Below are 16,492 nucleotides of genomic sequence, written 5' to 3' on the forward strand. Positions count from 1 at the left end.
AGACCATCCAGGAGGATATTGCAGAATCCTATGCCAAAGTCAATGGTGGCTTTGGCTAGGAGTACTGTAATACAGATGAAGAGGAATGGCAGATTTTTGTCTACCTTTCCAAGGTAGAAGATGAATTGGATGGGAGAAGTAAGAATAAAAAAAAAAAGAGACGAGTTAAAGATAATTTGTATATGTTTGGCTTTAGTACTAGGGTAAATTATGCTTCATCCTAATAGGGAATAAAAAACATCTATGAGGGTAGAGTTCAAGGGAAAATCAACAATTTGATGTTTGTTCAAATATAGATACCTATTAGGTATCCATATAGATATTGAGAAGACATGAAATTCAAAGTAGAAGTTAGAACTGGAGCTGCTTTAGGAAATGGTCAGTACTCAGGCGCATTTAAAGTCAGGGAATGGATAGGTTATCTCCCTGGGAAGCGTCCAGAGACAGTAGAACCATTATTGGGGATAAGTGAGAAAGTGAGAGGCCATACCAAAGACCCCAAGGGTGACCTGTAAGGTAAGATTGGAACGGCACTATGGAGGCCACACAAACACAGTATTTCAAAGAGGTGTCCTCACGTACTGCTAAGAGACCCAGGAAAATAAGGAAAACAGAAGGGGTACCTGGATTTGGTTCCATGAAAGTCATTCCTGAACTTGAAAAGAATGGTTACTGTGGAATCATGTTCTATAAGCCCACATAAAAATTATTGCGATAATAGAGCAAAGACAAGAGAGATTCCAAGTGACTGCAAGATCATCATTTGGAACAATTTTAAGATCAGCAATTTAACTCTCATCTGCCTTAGGGTGACTTACCTTTGGGTGATCCATAACCTTTGGAGTTCATAGCAATTTAGATCTTCTCATCAGACATGATGCAAAAGACAAAGTTGTATTTCCATCCATGAAAACCAGGGCTGCTAAGGCCAGCAGGTATAATTTCTCACCTAAAGTAATCCAAAATTTTCCTCTCCTTCCCCTCCTATCCCTGCTACCAAATCAAATCTCTAATAGAGCAATGGTCTGCCAGAGGAAGAAAACAAAATACTCAAGTCTGTGAAGATGAAACTTGTTAAGCTCAGAGCAAACAATAGAGAAAGACCAGGACCTTTGATAAAAACTATTGGATCCATTTTATAAGCCAGAAATCAGAGAGAAAATGTGTTAGAGGTATAAACATATGAATCTTGACTGTTGGAATCCCAAGTGAAAAACAGAACGAAAGGAAATTATGGAAAGGGAAGAGAATTTGGCTTTATTTTCAATTCTCAATTTTGTAACTCATGCACAAGGTTAATCATAAAAAACAGTGTTTCTTGAATTCTAAAACTTCTAAACCTGAAGGAGCCCTTGAAGACTTTTAAGAATACCTCAGTTCCTGGATGAGTTCTAATTTGGAACAGAATGCTGGATTTCAATTGATCATTGCAAGCTTCTTTTACTAGTTATCACTTCTCACTTCTAAGTTTCTGAGTGGCTTGCTACAGAGGCACATAGAAAACTTACAATTTGGCTCAATATGGGAGTCACGGATTCTCAATTAAATTTCTTTCCTTATTTTCTAACACTTTGGAAGCTATTTTCTTTAAAAGTCCCACAGTTATGCCCCAGTCACTGTGTGATGAGCGTTGTGTGATGTAACTTGGTTCCACCAAGCTTTAAACAATGGTATATTCTCACCATGCGTCTGGTCTGGACAATGGGGCAGCCCTGCATTTTGATAATGGCAATGGTGAAGCCATACCCACTGATCGTTCACTGTCAAGAAGAAAGTCTTGAAAATGAGATTGAACTCACCCTAAGAACGGGCTACGGCCTGACTCATGAGGAGGAACGAGCTAACTGCATAGCCTTCAGTTCTCCAGAAGGGAGACTCTCTTCCTTACCTTCTAATTACCTCACCTTTATTTCTACTTTATTGCTATACGTCCCTTGATTCATTAAACATTCATGAATGCTTTCACATTTTCTGTAAATAGTAGTTGCAGAAAAGTACTTTCTAGCAGAAGAGACATTACTCATTTTCTCAGGGGAAAAATAACAACCGCTCATTAAGCCATGACATCAAATCTAGACTGTCCATGGGATTATTAAAAGCCACCGGATGCTGCTTGGTGACTCTTATTTCTATTATTACTGCAATTATTTTTCATTCACAACTGAACTGTAATGGTAAAACATATTTGGAATCCTCCATGACAAAGAAAGAAAATCTTGGTAACAGAGTTTTAATGGTATGAGCCTTGGATTAGGGTTTAGTCTCATGAGTAATCAGAAAAGTCACATTAATAAACTGGATGGCCCCAAGTCAGATGGGGACATGTGTTCTATTAAGGTGGCAAAATAGGCCTTCCTTAGTTTTCTAAATTCAGATAGTAGAATGATATTCATAAAATATGATAAAATTCTTTATAAGCAAAGAATTTTAAATATCTCATCCTGGGAACATTAATGATCCAAACAAAAGATGTAGATAGCTTTATTAAGAGCACTGTAGTGAAAGTCTAAAAAATTTTGTTGGCATTGTTTAAACAGTTGACTCTCTGGTACTGGTGAGTTTGCTGAGGATTCAACCAGCTATGGATTGAAAGTTTTCCTAGACATTCCTAATCCCCAAATGTTCTCCTTTCCATACTAACACACCACTGAGGGTTTCTTCATAAATTATACAGAAGTCCCTTACTTACATGGCAAATTGTTTCCAACTAATATTTTCAGAATCCTGATCCTCCATCTTATCGAGTATTCAAATTCTTAGCAATTTACCCAGTCATATTTGGAAGGCTAAGCAAATTATTATTTTATATCTGTTTTCTTAATTAGGTATGGGGTCCAATGTCTCTGAAGGGGAAACTCTGCCTCCTTTTGAGACCTGCTGATGTGCATTGTACTTGTATACACATAGAAAATTTCTGGAAAAATGTGCAAGAATCTGTAAGCAATTGCCTCTGTGACATGGGAGTAAGTGTGAAGAACCTAATAGCATTAGGTTTATGCTAACTGAAGATTTTACTCAGTGCATCTATAATTTTAATAGAACCATGAACACATTTTAAACATTCATATTTTTAAAATATAAATATATATTTTATTTATATGTTTTGTTAAAATGTGTATATATTTATGTATGAATGCATTTAAAATATAGAATGAAATGTGTTTATAGAGTGTGTGCATATAAATATACCCCCAAATATATGCATGTATACATGTAGCTATATGTATCACACACACACACACACACACACACACACACACACGCACACACGCACAGAGTCATTCAGGGAACACAGTTTTGAAAATTTTCCTATTTGTGCAGTTGCCCTTGATTCCGTCTCCATCATTCTACTCTTACTGTAGTTCCCTTTTCAATCTGTAAGAGGATATTTCATGTCACCAATTGATTTTTTGGTTGGTTCCCAAGTCGCCCACAGTCCCTGAGATCAGTTACTGAGTGATAAAGTTTTCTCTTGGTCTGGGACTCTTGTAAACACACACTCTCTCTCTAATTACTCATTCCACTCTGAATCTGAGCTTAAACAATGTTTTTTCAATTTACTTTTCTAAAGTCTACCTTGCTCGTAGTGCAAATACACACTGCTTCTTGAAGCTTTCGACCTCACATGCTTTAACCAAAATGCCATTTACTTGGACACAGAGGAGCTTCCAGCTGGCCACAGTCAGTAAAATAGCAGTTTCTACTGAGAACAGAACCTGGCGGCTAGGGAATCCCAGAGTAGCAATCCTCCTTTCTAAAAATGGTTCTGATATTCCATTTAAAACTGGTGGTATATTTTTATTTAGAAAATATTTATTTAGCTGTCAGAAACACTTCAACTAATCACTACTCTTTAAAAGGGCTGGAATCTGGCTACACCCTCAGACATCATTAGAACTCTGCTTTTTCAAAGCTGAGTATAATGAGCTATAGTTGAAGAACTCTTTATAGTTTTCCATGTGGAATTTTCTTGTCACCTATGGTATACACAACAGAAATCTCTAAATCCTTTGCATCTTCTAAGGCTCTATTCTTGCCTTGTCTACAGCCCCTTATCTTGCATGGTAAACAGAGACACGCCTTCAACAAGGGGAAGCAGAGAAGATCAAGGGAGCTCTGTGGCTCGGTTTAATCTTCTTATGTACCCAGACTGAAAGATTTCAGCAGCTACCGAGTCAGACATCGCTTAATGGAGGAAATTAGAAAGTCCCGATAAGATAAGCAGAAGGAGGTAGTAACTGATTAGCTCTGAGGGCCTCAGGAAAGGACTGACCATGAGAAAATCAATGGTCATTCCATTTATTTATTTATTTATTCTGTTTCTAAAGCAAGTGTCATCCAAGAGAGAGTTCAAAATCAAAGCCAAATCAATAGTCTACAAGAAGAAATGCCGGGGGTGGGGGGGAATCCATAACTGACTAAGAAAAGTCAAAACGTGACCCATTGGTTTTTTTCTGCCTTCTTTTCTGCTCTCTTTGCTTTTGACTCCATCTTAGAAAGGGTGTCTTCTAGATATTGGTATGTCCACCTGGGATTATAACACACACACACACACACACACACACACACACACAGAGTAATATATATCATTGCATGTAACACTGTGTACATACACGTATGTCTTCCCTTCACTGTGGCTCTTGTGGACTTTTTTTTCTTTGAAAATTAATTTACACCCTGTTTCCACGGGTTGCTAATTCCTGTACAAGCTCCAACTACCAAACCCTATTATATTCTCATGCCATTAACTCAGCTCTGCACCCTCCCCTATCACCTTCTGTTCTGTCAACCTGGGTGTGTTCACACGGGTGATGATGTAGGGCACAGTCGGCGCAGGGTTCTGTGACTCAAAATAGTCACCGACTACGGAAGTTTTTGAACAATACTGGGCAATTAATAAAAAAGATGGGAATTCTGGAGATATGTAGTCAGTAAATCCTGCATGATCCTTACTCATGAATCACTACAACCAATGCCTTCATATTCATCAGCTTTCTCAAACTGCAAACCTTCCTAAACTTCACATCGAGATTGGGATAAGAAGAAGTGGTTTTCTCATCTGTGCTTTATTATGAGAACATGGAAATGAAACATAAATTTGTCTCTCATGGAAAATGAAGAACTATAAGATTTCAATCTGGGGAGGACTTGGTTCACAATTCATCTAATGTACCTTTCTTTTCTTTTCTTCCTTTTCCCTCTCTTACTTTCCTTCCTTCCTTCCTTCCTTCCTTCCTTCCTTCCTTCCTTCCTTCCTTCCTTCCTTCTTTCTTTCTTTCTTTCTTCTTTCTTTCTTTCTTTCTTTCTTTCTTTCTTTCTTTCTTTCTTTCTTTCTTTCTTTCTTTTGAAGCCCATTAGATCATTATTTTACAGGTGGGTATTAATCTCCTGAATAGTATTGATGTTATTATCTTGTATGTCTTGGTAAAAAGGGGAATTCAGCCATTTTAGAGGAGAAATTTACATTGTTTGCATTTGTCATTGCTGAACACCCGATTAACCATGTGGGTTGAGAGAAGGTGCTTTTCTTAATGTGTACAAAACTTGTTTGCTCTGAGTCTCTGACCGTGCCTTACCTGTGCTGCTGCTGAGCCATTGGATGTGAAGAGATGCTGTCCAAATCCCTCTTCAGGTCAGCACTTCTTAGATGGGACTAGCCTGTTGCATGCTTAGAAATTTTTCTTCTATGTTTCTGAGAAACACTAAGTAAGTTGACTGAGGCTGTTGGTAATGAAAGTAGCCATCCAAACACTTTAGGTAGTTTATTCTGCCTGTTTTGGCTGCTTTGAAGTCTTATATAACTTTTTGGTGATCTGGAAAAGTAAGACAAAGAGAAATGTTGGCGAGCCAATGTTAATATTTGCTCAAAACAGTGAGTCATATAAACTAGGATTTCCTCTATGGGCGGCTCATTGCTTCCATATTATCTGAGCTTCAGTATAATTTGATGCAATAATCCTCGTTTGGCTTGTAGAAGAATACTTTGTTCAGGTTAATAGGAGACCTATCTTCCTTCTGATTATTCATATGCGGGGTTTACCTTGGATGCCTTTGGAGGAAGGATCGACTAGTCTCATCCATGCCTACCTGGCAAATCTGTTTCTGCTTCTTATGCTCCCTGACCCCACTCAGGGACAGGAGTTGACACACTGGCTCATTGGCAGTTCTCCTGAGAAAAATTTACCTGTCTTTTCTCATTCGGACTATTAAACTCAGGAGGAAGTTCAGAAATTGACCTTCAAGTAGAGAAAGCAGGATGGCAGGACGGAAGAGCAGAGATATTGGTCAAAGGGACGAAGCTTTAGTTAGATGGAAGGAATAAGTTTTAGTGACTTATTGCTTAGGATGGTGCTGATAGGTAATAATCATATAATGTATATCTCAAAAATGCTAAAAGAGCAGATATTAAATGATCTTACCACAAAAAGTGAGGTAATAGTTATGCGAATCAGCCTGATTTAATCATTTTGTGCACACCTATTGAATTATACCCCAAGAATACATACAATTATTCTTTGTCAATTCAAAGCGGATAGAAAAGGCTCAGTTGCTAACAGAAGGATCTCTCTATAAAGAACAAACATTCATCGTTTCCTTTCTTATAAGATAGACCTAGACACCACATATTCTATCACCCTGGATTTAACCCTACATGCTGCCAAGGGTTTCTTTGAGTGGCAGAGATTATAACATACTGTATGATCATGCCACCAAGGATGACGCTCCCGTAATACGTCTGCACATGGAGCTTGTGGAGAACCTGTGTCCTATGAGAGTCAAAAGTGATACTTGAGGAGGTGCACCTGTGGGAAGGGAAATGGCACCAAGTGGACCACATAGACTCGCAAGAACTGTTGGTAGGGATGTGTCAGCCTGCTACTGAGAAAGGAAGCGGTGACACCACAAAAATAAACTCATTATGACTCTACGATCCCTCACTTCCATTCCTAGCTACATAAAAAGACTCAGTTGGCATCTTTACATCAACATTCACAGAGGAGAGTCCCAACAGCCCAGAGGTGGAAACAATCCACAATGTCCACAGACAATAAATAGGTAAATAAAGCGAGGTATGTGCATATGCTACAGAGTGGTATTCAACCTTAAAAAGGAATGAAATTCCAATACGTGCTACAATATGGACGACTCTTAAAGATATGATGCAAAGTTAAACAAGCACGTAGGAAACTTAAATGCTGTTCGATTCCACCAATGTGAGGTACTCAGAGTAATGAAATTAATGAAGATGTGAAATAGGATGCTGGTTACCAGAGGCTGAAAGGAAGATGAATGGGGGGTTGGTCTAATGGGTACAGAGTTTCTGTTTGAGATGATGAGAAAGTTCCTGAAGTGGATGGTGGGGGGATATTGTTCTAAATATAATAGAAAGCACTGGAGGGAATTATGGAATTATTGATGCATTTAGTATCACTGACCAATGTACCATTGGTCAAAATGGAAGACTGATGTTATGATTTTATGTGATATAGATTTTATCACAATAAAATATTTTCTATTGTTTTAAAAAAGTCAACTTGTTCATCCTCGGCTGCCAATAAAAACTTGTTTTTCCTATTTATAAGAGATCCGTGCATCTTCTAGAGCCAGCATCAGGAGTGCAAGGATGAAGAAAATTATTTCTGATTTCTTTAGATTCCCGCCACTGTGGAAACGTCACGTTGGCTTGGAGAAAGGGAAGTGGGTCAGTTTGCTGGAACCACCGTAACAATACACCACAGACTATGTGGTTTAAATGACAGCAGTTAATTTTCTCAGCTGTGGAGGCAGCTGACCAAGGTGCCTGCAGGGGTGGTATCTTCTGAAAGTCATGGAGGAAGCAATCATCCAAAGCCTTTCTCCTTGGTTTCCGGGCAGCTACCCTTTTGCTCCCTCTGCACACGATCACCCCTCTGTGCACACGTGGATGCTGTCTCTGCTTGTCTTTTCTTCTCATAAGGACACCATTCAGATTGGAGGAAAGCCCACACTAATGAACTTAATCATCTCTTTATACGGTCCATCTCCAAATACACTCCCATCCTGAGGCACTGTGGGCTGCAGCTTCAACTCTAACCTCCTCTGTAGGAGGTTCAATTTATTTCATGACAGGTGGTGGGGATAGGAACAGATACTTTACTATAACCTGTATTTAATAGATTGGTCTCATTATTCGGTTCTCAATATCGACTCGTTTATATTTTCATAGGAAGTTATTGAGAATCCACTGTGCCCCAGACATTCTCTCAGCTCTGGGACCACAGTGGAGAGTATGACAAGACCTGAGACTGTGGAGTCAGGAGAAGACACAGGTAACCAGTGAAGAATACAGGCAAGCCTGTGTAAGGTAAGTGTATGGAAAGATGCCAGGAAGGGTCATGGTAAAATGGTGGGATGGTGACAATCAGATAATGTGATCCAGGAAACTTCTATGAAAACGTAAGATTTAAGTACTTCTAAAGAAATGAGGGGTCAGATTTGCAACTATCTAAAGGAAGAAGATTCTGGAGTTGAAGAATAGCAAGACAAACATCTTTGAAGAAGGACAGGCTAGATATGTTTAAGAAACAGAGAGAAGACCAGCTATTGTGTGTGGAATAACGAGCAAAAGGGAGATCAGTCAGGGGTGAGGGCATCTAAACAGGCACTCAATAATTTGGAACTTTGAAGGTTATGAGATATACATGGATTTGGCGGGGGGATATTGTTCTAAATATAATAGAAAGCACTGGAGGGAATTATGGACAGACATAATCTGATTCGGATTTTAACAGATGACCTAACTGATATTTTGAACAAGTGTGATTGGTAACAAAACCCAATGCCTTTAAATTACATTCCTACATCCCTTTAAAATCTATTTGGTGGTAATAATCTTTCCTAGATCCTGGTTAAAAACCCTGGCAGGTGCACGATTTCTCTGTTAACTAATAGACAGTTCTGTTATTCATTTAAATTGCAAACAATTTCAGCTGAGGAGGATATCCCAAGTTGTGTAATAAGCCTAATCCTGAGTTTGACTTGGGGTTCATTTTTATTTTTTCCCTCCTAGGCAGGCTGACACCAGAAGGGAAGCCTTCCTGCATTGCAAAGGAATCAAAATGAGCTTCTTTCTCCTGACTCACCACTGTCTCTCCATGTTATTGCAGGCAGAAGAGACTCGGTCTTAAGAACTTCACATTCTCTTGGCCTTAAACACAATTCGACAGGAACTTATCTCTCATGAGCTACTGTTGTGTTTCCTTATTTCCTTTGCATTGCTCCTCCTGGTGACTTTGAAGATATCTTTACTAGTCCCCTGGTTATAGAATACATATCTAGACCCTTTCTGCTAAAGTTCCTTGCACTCCTACAAACTCTGTTGGACAGGAGCAGAAGACATCTCCTCACCCGGCCCTGCTTCTGAAATTCTTTGGACTCTTGCTCAGATGAGTGAGGAAGATTCAAGACCTCTGGAACAATGTATTGGGAATTTGTTTTGTAAAACTGCATCTAAGCCCTTACCTCATACTCACTTTGGTAACTGATATTGATGTCTCAGCAAAACTGAGGCAGGGAAAGTGTATTACTTCCATCACGTTATGCGGATCCAGTCACTGTGTAAAGAATGCACTGCAGGGAAATGAGAGAGAAGGGAGTCAGACCAGGGGGACAACAGGAGCAGCTTCACTGAGGCATGAAGCCCACCTAGGCGGAAGACAGTGAAGACTAGACAGACTTAGGATGATTTGAGGACCGAGCTCTAAGAACTTACTGTTGAAGAGAACTGGAGGTTGACTTTGAACTTTCCAGCATAAGCCAGTGAACAGGGAGGGAAGCCACTTTCTGAGAAGCATGAAACTGCAGAATGTTGCACCTCGCTGCGGATGGGGAGTGTGTGAAAGGCAAGATTTATGAATCAATTGTTTGGTTTTGTGCTTTCTAAGTTTTACCTTTGGATTTATGAGTCTGGAGTTCAGGAAGGGTTCAGAACTCAAGCTATAAATTTCAAACTCATCAGTAGATAGAAGACTTTTAAATCTATGGGATTGGAGGAGATTACTTAGGAAGAGAGGGTATTAGTGACAAGGAGAAGTTCTATGACCAAGTTCCTTTGACTTTAATGCTGAGAACTTCCTCAGAGGTGAAGTAATGAGGGCCATAGAAGGAGATGTGTTCCATGTGATGAGCAAAGTCACAGGTGATGTGTGGCAAGTGGAGCCTTCAAAGTGCATTAAGAGGAAGCCAGATGACTGATTTTGGGATTGGGCAAGGAAGGTGTTTCTGTTGATTTTGATGACATTAGATACATAAGCCAACAGAGAGAAGAGGCAGAGAGAGGGAGAGGGAGGAGTAACTGTGTATACCTAGTCAATCACACATTTTGCAATTTTTTTCATTGTTTTCATCCATACTCCCTGATAACAATGTTAATAAGGAAAGGCCAGCAGTCTGTTAGATTTGTTCCTTCTGGGCAACAGGAAATGGAGTTTCATCGCATCATCAATATTTTTAGATATTTGAGTGAAAACAAAAATGTTAAGAAAGAAATCAGGTAAAATCATTTCAAATTCTTGATGAAGCAGAACTCCTTTTGTTTGATTATTTTGTAAAATAAAAAAAAGAATAATAATTTGTAATACCAAATGCTGACAAAAACATGGGGCAGTGGGAACTGTCATTCATTGCTAGGAAGAATGCAAAATGGTACAGAAACTTGGGAAAAGAACTTGACTGTTTCGTGCAAAACTCAACACATCATCCAGCAAGCATACTCCTTGGTATTTTCCCAAGTGAGTAGGTGAACTATACAACATATGAGATGTCTGCCATTATATGAGTAGATAAACCGTGTTCGTCCACACGAGGAATATTATTCAGTGCCGAAAAGAAATGCACTGTGAAGTCATTCAGAGAAATGGAAGAAACTTAAATGCATATCACTAAGTGAAAGAAGCCAAGGAGAAGGGTTACACATTTTTCCAAAACTTGCTTATGACCAAGTTGAAGACTAACTGGAAAGCTGGAGATCTACTTCCAGAATTGGAAGCACAATAAGCACAACTTTGAAGCAACCCAGGTGGATAAATAAACTGTGGTACATCCACACAATGGAATATTGTTTGATGCTAAAAATAACAATAATAATAATGAGCTGGGAAGCTGTGGAAAGACATGGAAGAAACTTCAGTGCATACTTTTAAGTGAGAGAAGTTGAGTGAGAAAGTCTGCATACATATGGTTCCAACTGTATGACATTCTCAAAAGAGAACGACTGTGGAGACAGTAAAAAGAGATTCTTTTTTGCCAAGCACTAAGATGGAAGAAGCAATGAATAGGCAGAGCGAAGCAGAACTTACAGGGCAGCAAGACTCCTCTTATGATCCGTTAATGGTGGGCATACATCATCATACCTTTGTCTAAAACCATAGAAGGCGCAACACCAAGAGTGAACCCTCATGTAAACTATAGACTTGAGGTGCTTCTAATGTGTTTGTTCGGTTTCATTTCTTTGTAACAAATATGCCACTTCAGTGGGGCAAGTTGGTCATGGGGAGCCACGCTGTATTGAGGGACAGAGGCATAGGGACACTCTGTAGTTTCCTCTGAAAATTGCCATGAACCTGAAACTTCTCTAAAAATAAAGGCTACAGAAAAATGTGTAGAATTTAAATAATAGGTGGACTGAGTAGATATCCAGATTGCTGAAATTTCGGTCCATTCATTTTGGCATAGCCAAATCTTAGAAGTGAAAATACTCTACACTGTTCCAACAATTTATTAAAATGATTCCTTTTACTTAAGTTTACTGATTTGTGCATAGATTAAACCTTCAAGCAGAAAATATTTTTCTCTTAAAACAACTTTCACAATCATCTGACACTGACCCAAAATCAGAATTAAGTCACAACCAATTACTTTGAGGTAGAATGTTTGCCATAATTATCAGTGATAATGATATAGGATCTTTTGAGATGTGGAAAATAGCTAATTCAAAAAACACTAAAATGAGATGATTGTCACTGTAGAGATGTTCAAAAGTAGAAAATAATTTGTAAGACATGAAAAATAGGAATTTATGTTAAAATAGTGAGACTTTTTTCCTGCTATATTCCAAAACAATTATCATTGTTATTTTGTTATTTATTTTATATATATATATACATATATATTTTTTTCTTTTGGTACCAGGGATTGACCCCAGTGTCCCTTAACCACTGAGCCATATCCCCAGTCTTTTTAGTTTTTTATTTTGAGACATGGTCATTTTAAGTTGCTTAGGGCCTTGCTAAGTTTCTGAGGCTGACCTCAAACTTGTGATCCTCCTGCCTCAGCCTCCTGAACTCCTGGGATTACTGGTATGTGCCACCATGCCCAACCTCATTGTTATATAAAATTTTAGAGTGGAGTCCTTCCCCAGTGAGATGACTTGTTGTGTTGTGCTCAGTTGATTTAATTTCTTTCTGAAAGTGGTTTTAGTCAGTTTCTGGTTTAAAAAAAAAAAAAAAAAAAAGAAAGAAAGAAAGAAAGAAGAAGAAAAAGGAGGAAATATTTAAAATCTCTGCAAGTTTTCACATATGGCTTTCAATGCCAGGCATCTATTATTCTTTTCTTGGCATATTTGTCCTTTTTATACCACCTCCTCTGAGATAAAGTGTTTACTAATTGAACCTACTTTTTCTGTAAAACAGAGAAGCTGTGAAACAAATTTTGTGCTTAATGAATTGAGAATTGACTTCTTCATTGTATCCACATATTTGTAGGATGCATCTCTAAAAATGGAGTTTGCATCCAAAGCATTCTTTAGATAATACACTTTGAAGGATTTCTTAGTCTGCGTGTGCTGCTATAACAAAACACCAAGACTGAATAATTCATAGGCAATAGCAATTTAGTTCTTAGACCTCTGGAGATGGACAAGTCCAAGAGCCAGGTACCAGATTTTGTTCCATTGAGGGTTTTATACCTGAGTCCTTCTGTGGCAAAAAGTGAAAGCTTAAGAAGGCTGAACCCTGTGTGAACTTTCTCTTAATCCTATGCATGAAGACTTCACCCTCTGGTCTCACCACCATCCGAAGACCACACATGGTTGAATTGGGAGTTAAATTTCAGCATGTGTTTTGCAGGAGACACCAGCATTCAAGCCACAGCAAGTGGAGATATAAAGGATGTTGCAGATGAAATCTCTGTTCCTCACTGTGTTATCCAAACCCCAGTAGTATGTGTCCACACCTCCCGAAATTAGTGTTTGCTTCTGTTGCATCCATTTTCTGTGCTTCTGCTATGCTGACAAAACTTTTCTTCCCCTAAACATGTCTCTCTCTCTCTCTCTCTCTCTCTCTCTCTCTTTCTCTCTCTCTCTTCTTCAAAGACTCAGTGTCATTCTTGATGCCTAGAGGAACACTCTTGGCTTAATAGTATCTTGACTTACACATACGTGATTTACAGTCTCCAGGTAAAAACCAAGCTCTTAAGTAAGTTTTCCAGATTCCATTGTAGTTGACAAGTCTTCTGTCATTTTAAATATTTGTTTATAGAATTAAAATTTCTGCTGGTTGGCATTCTTTGGGAAATGCTGCATTCCAAGTGCTTTAACAATGTCTGGCATCCAGTAGGTACTCAAAAATATTTATTGCACAAATAGCAAGCACAAGCATCCCGAAATGCTGCTGAGTGTAATCACCTTTGCTGTCCGTTACCCACACACATGCATTGGAAATTAATTTTCTTAGCACTTGGTGTATGAAATCAAGATACAAACTTCTATATTACTCAAGTTCCTCTTTGAAAAGTTGTTTCCCAGCTAGAATTGTCTAGCATCGAATCTAATAAAAATAATTTATCTATTTTGGAGTTCAGTTTATAAATGTTTCTTGAATTCAACAGATTCTAGTGATTTCTTGAATACTACAGATGTCTCGACCAAAAAAAAAAAAAAGAAAAGAAAAGAAAAAATTACACCACCATATGTGCGCCATTCCCATGAGGAGGCTTCAGGGAAGTTTTAACGTTAATGTAGGTTTTTTCTTTCTTTTGAAACCCAGCATGTGGATTTAGTGCTTATTAAAGTGAGAGGCTGAGTGTAGGGACTTGATTTAGGATTAGAAATAGGAGCTGCACTAAAAGCTCAGGTGCAGATCTCTGCCAAGAGCCCCTCCGGAACTTCTCTCCTGCTCACTGCAAACTGTGGCTACAGCCCCTGGATACGCTGTTGTCTTTCCAACATTGGGTCACGTAGGCATGTGGAAGCCCAGGCCATCATTAGTCTCTCCAAGGAGGTTGTGTTCAATGCTGTGCCAAGTGAGCGCCTATTGCAAAGATGGCTATGTTTACTATTTGAATCATTCATTCTCTCTTTCCATGACACAACCCTCTGAAACAACCAAAGGCAAGCCTTTAATTTTTAAAAATCTGAACCGTGTGGCAGAGTACACCCAACCATTAAAAACATAAACCAAGTAGCCACAGACATGTCGCTGTGCCAACAAACCTATGTGTGAAGTCTGACACTGCCGGGCCACTCCGCGTAACCAAGACAATGTCCCCCTGAAAATGACCCAGAGCTGCCTCTGTTAAGGAGAACACTGCTCCCATTGTTTTTCATGACATCAGCAGTTATCAGCCAGAAATGGAACATTTTCCCACACAGTTAAAAAAATACATTCAGGGAGAATGCTAAAAATAGTCATGCTATCTGATCGCCTGGCATGGTTGGGTGAAGAGATTCAAGCATGTAATACCTAAACTTGACTTAGGACAGGCTGGGGCACTGGGGCTGCAATGGGAGGCTCATGGACCGGATGCTCACACTGTAGGTTTCTGCGTAACTCTGAAGGTGAAGCAAAAGTTCCACCAAGAACCCGGCACCAGAATCACGTGGTGCCTCATTTCAAACCTGGGTTTGGAAAACCTAGCACCCATAGGTCAAAGTGGGCTGGTTGCCTCTGTTTATACATAAAGTTTTATTGGAACACAACCATGCTCACGCATGGATACATTTGTTTTTCTCTACAACCCCAGCCTTGAGTGACTGTGACAGAGGCTGTCCATGTAGCCCAAAATATCATTCCTCTGGGTCTTTATAGAAATAGTTTATTTACTCTTGTTCTAGACTAAGGATGAGCCAGTCTTTCAAACTCTATTCTGGGGTCATCAAATCCTGGTTTTTGTTTCCTTGTCATTGGGAGGAAGGTGTAGTTATTTGCTGGGGGGCAGTGGTAATGAAGAAACCTTTCTAAAGGTATGAAGATGGGTAACCAACCTCTCCAGATGACTCCAGAAGTCACCCTGTGGATCATTTGGGTATGTACAGAGATCCCCAAGGAGGTAGAGGCAATGTGAATTTTGGGTGGAGAGAGATGAGGTTTAAAAGTAGGTGAGTGAGCCCAGGACAGCTGCTGCCCACCTATCAAACTCAGAAGCTGTTCACCCTCCAATCAGGACTCACCTCCATTACCACGGAAACAAGCTGGGTTACCGCTTTTCAAAGTCATTCCAATTCTTTTCTTCATCACAGGCATTTTACATAACTTCATGTCTTGGGGACTGCCTGAGGTTTACAAAACAACCTAGGAGTTCTTTTTGATTCTCTTTGTACATATGTATGTACCCACATAGAGAGTTTTAAGGGTCTGTTTATTACACTAATATATATTGGATATCCAAGAGCTTTTAAATTAATCCCTCATGTGATGTGTGTTTCTCCACAAAATCTATATGGTTTCACGGGAATTATTACAATGTCATCTACCATTACTATTTAAATTATAGATAATAGAAGCATTTATTTTTGTGCTTATAACCCCCCAATATATCTAACAATGTTTTCAATATTTTAAAATGGCTAGATCTTATGCGAATCTTATTATTTGATACTAATTAAAGATGATCCAGGATGATAAAGGGTAAGACTGCCACTTACTGATTAGAAGTAAATCATTTAGCTTTCCTTAGTCTCAGTTTCCCCACCGGACTCAGGCTTGGTATGGAAAATAAATGAGACGATTCAAGGAATATGCTTGGAATACACAGAGATGTCCACATGCTATTATTAGCTATTTTTATTATAATGATCAGGTCACTTACACAACTCTGAACTTCAGCTGAATGACAAGAAAGGAACATCAGGGTATTTGCCACGTAATTGTGCGTCAGTCTAAATGGAACATTTCCCACCAAAAGTGAAAATAGCCCTGTCTGGCATTTCCCTGGGCTGGGAAGGAAAAAAACAATCATTTGTCAAAGACACTATTTTATGAGGATTTAACTGGGCACAAATTGAATTTGTGGCTTGGCCAAGGAAAGAAATATTTGCAAAACATCTCCAAGATGACAGAGATATCCACATTGCCAATGGTAGCAGTTTAAAAATGATAACATTACACTGCCACATATTTCTGAGAAAATGGTCAATATTTAAGGGACAATGAGCCCAATTTTCCTGCTATCTATGACTCCCCTTTGCCAAATTATCAGTGTTCAGAGAAATGTTAACTCTTTCTTGTTGTCATGTGGG

This window comes from Sciurus carolinensis, chromosome 3, assembly GCF_902686445.1.
Source record: "Sciurus carolinensis chromosome 3, mSciCar1.2, whole genome shotgun sequence".
Lineage (NCBI taxonomy): Eukaryota > Metazoa > Chordata > Mammalia > Rodentia > Sciuridae > Sciurus > Sciurus carolinensis.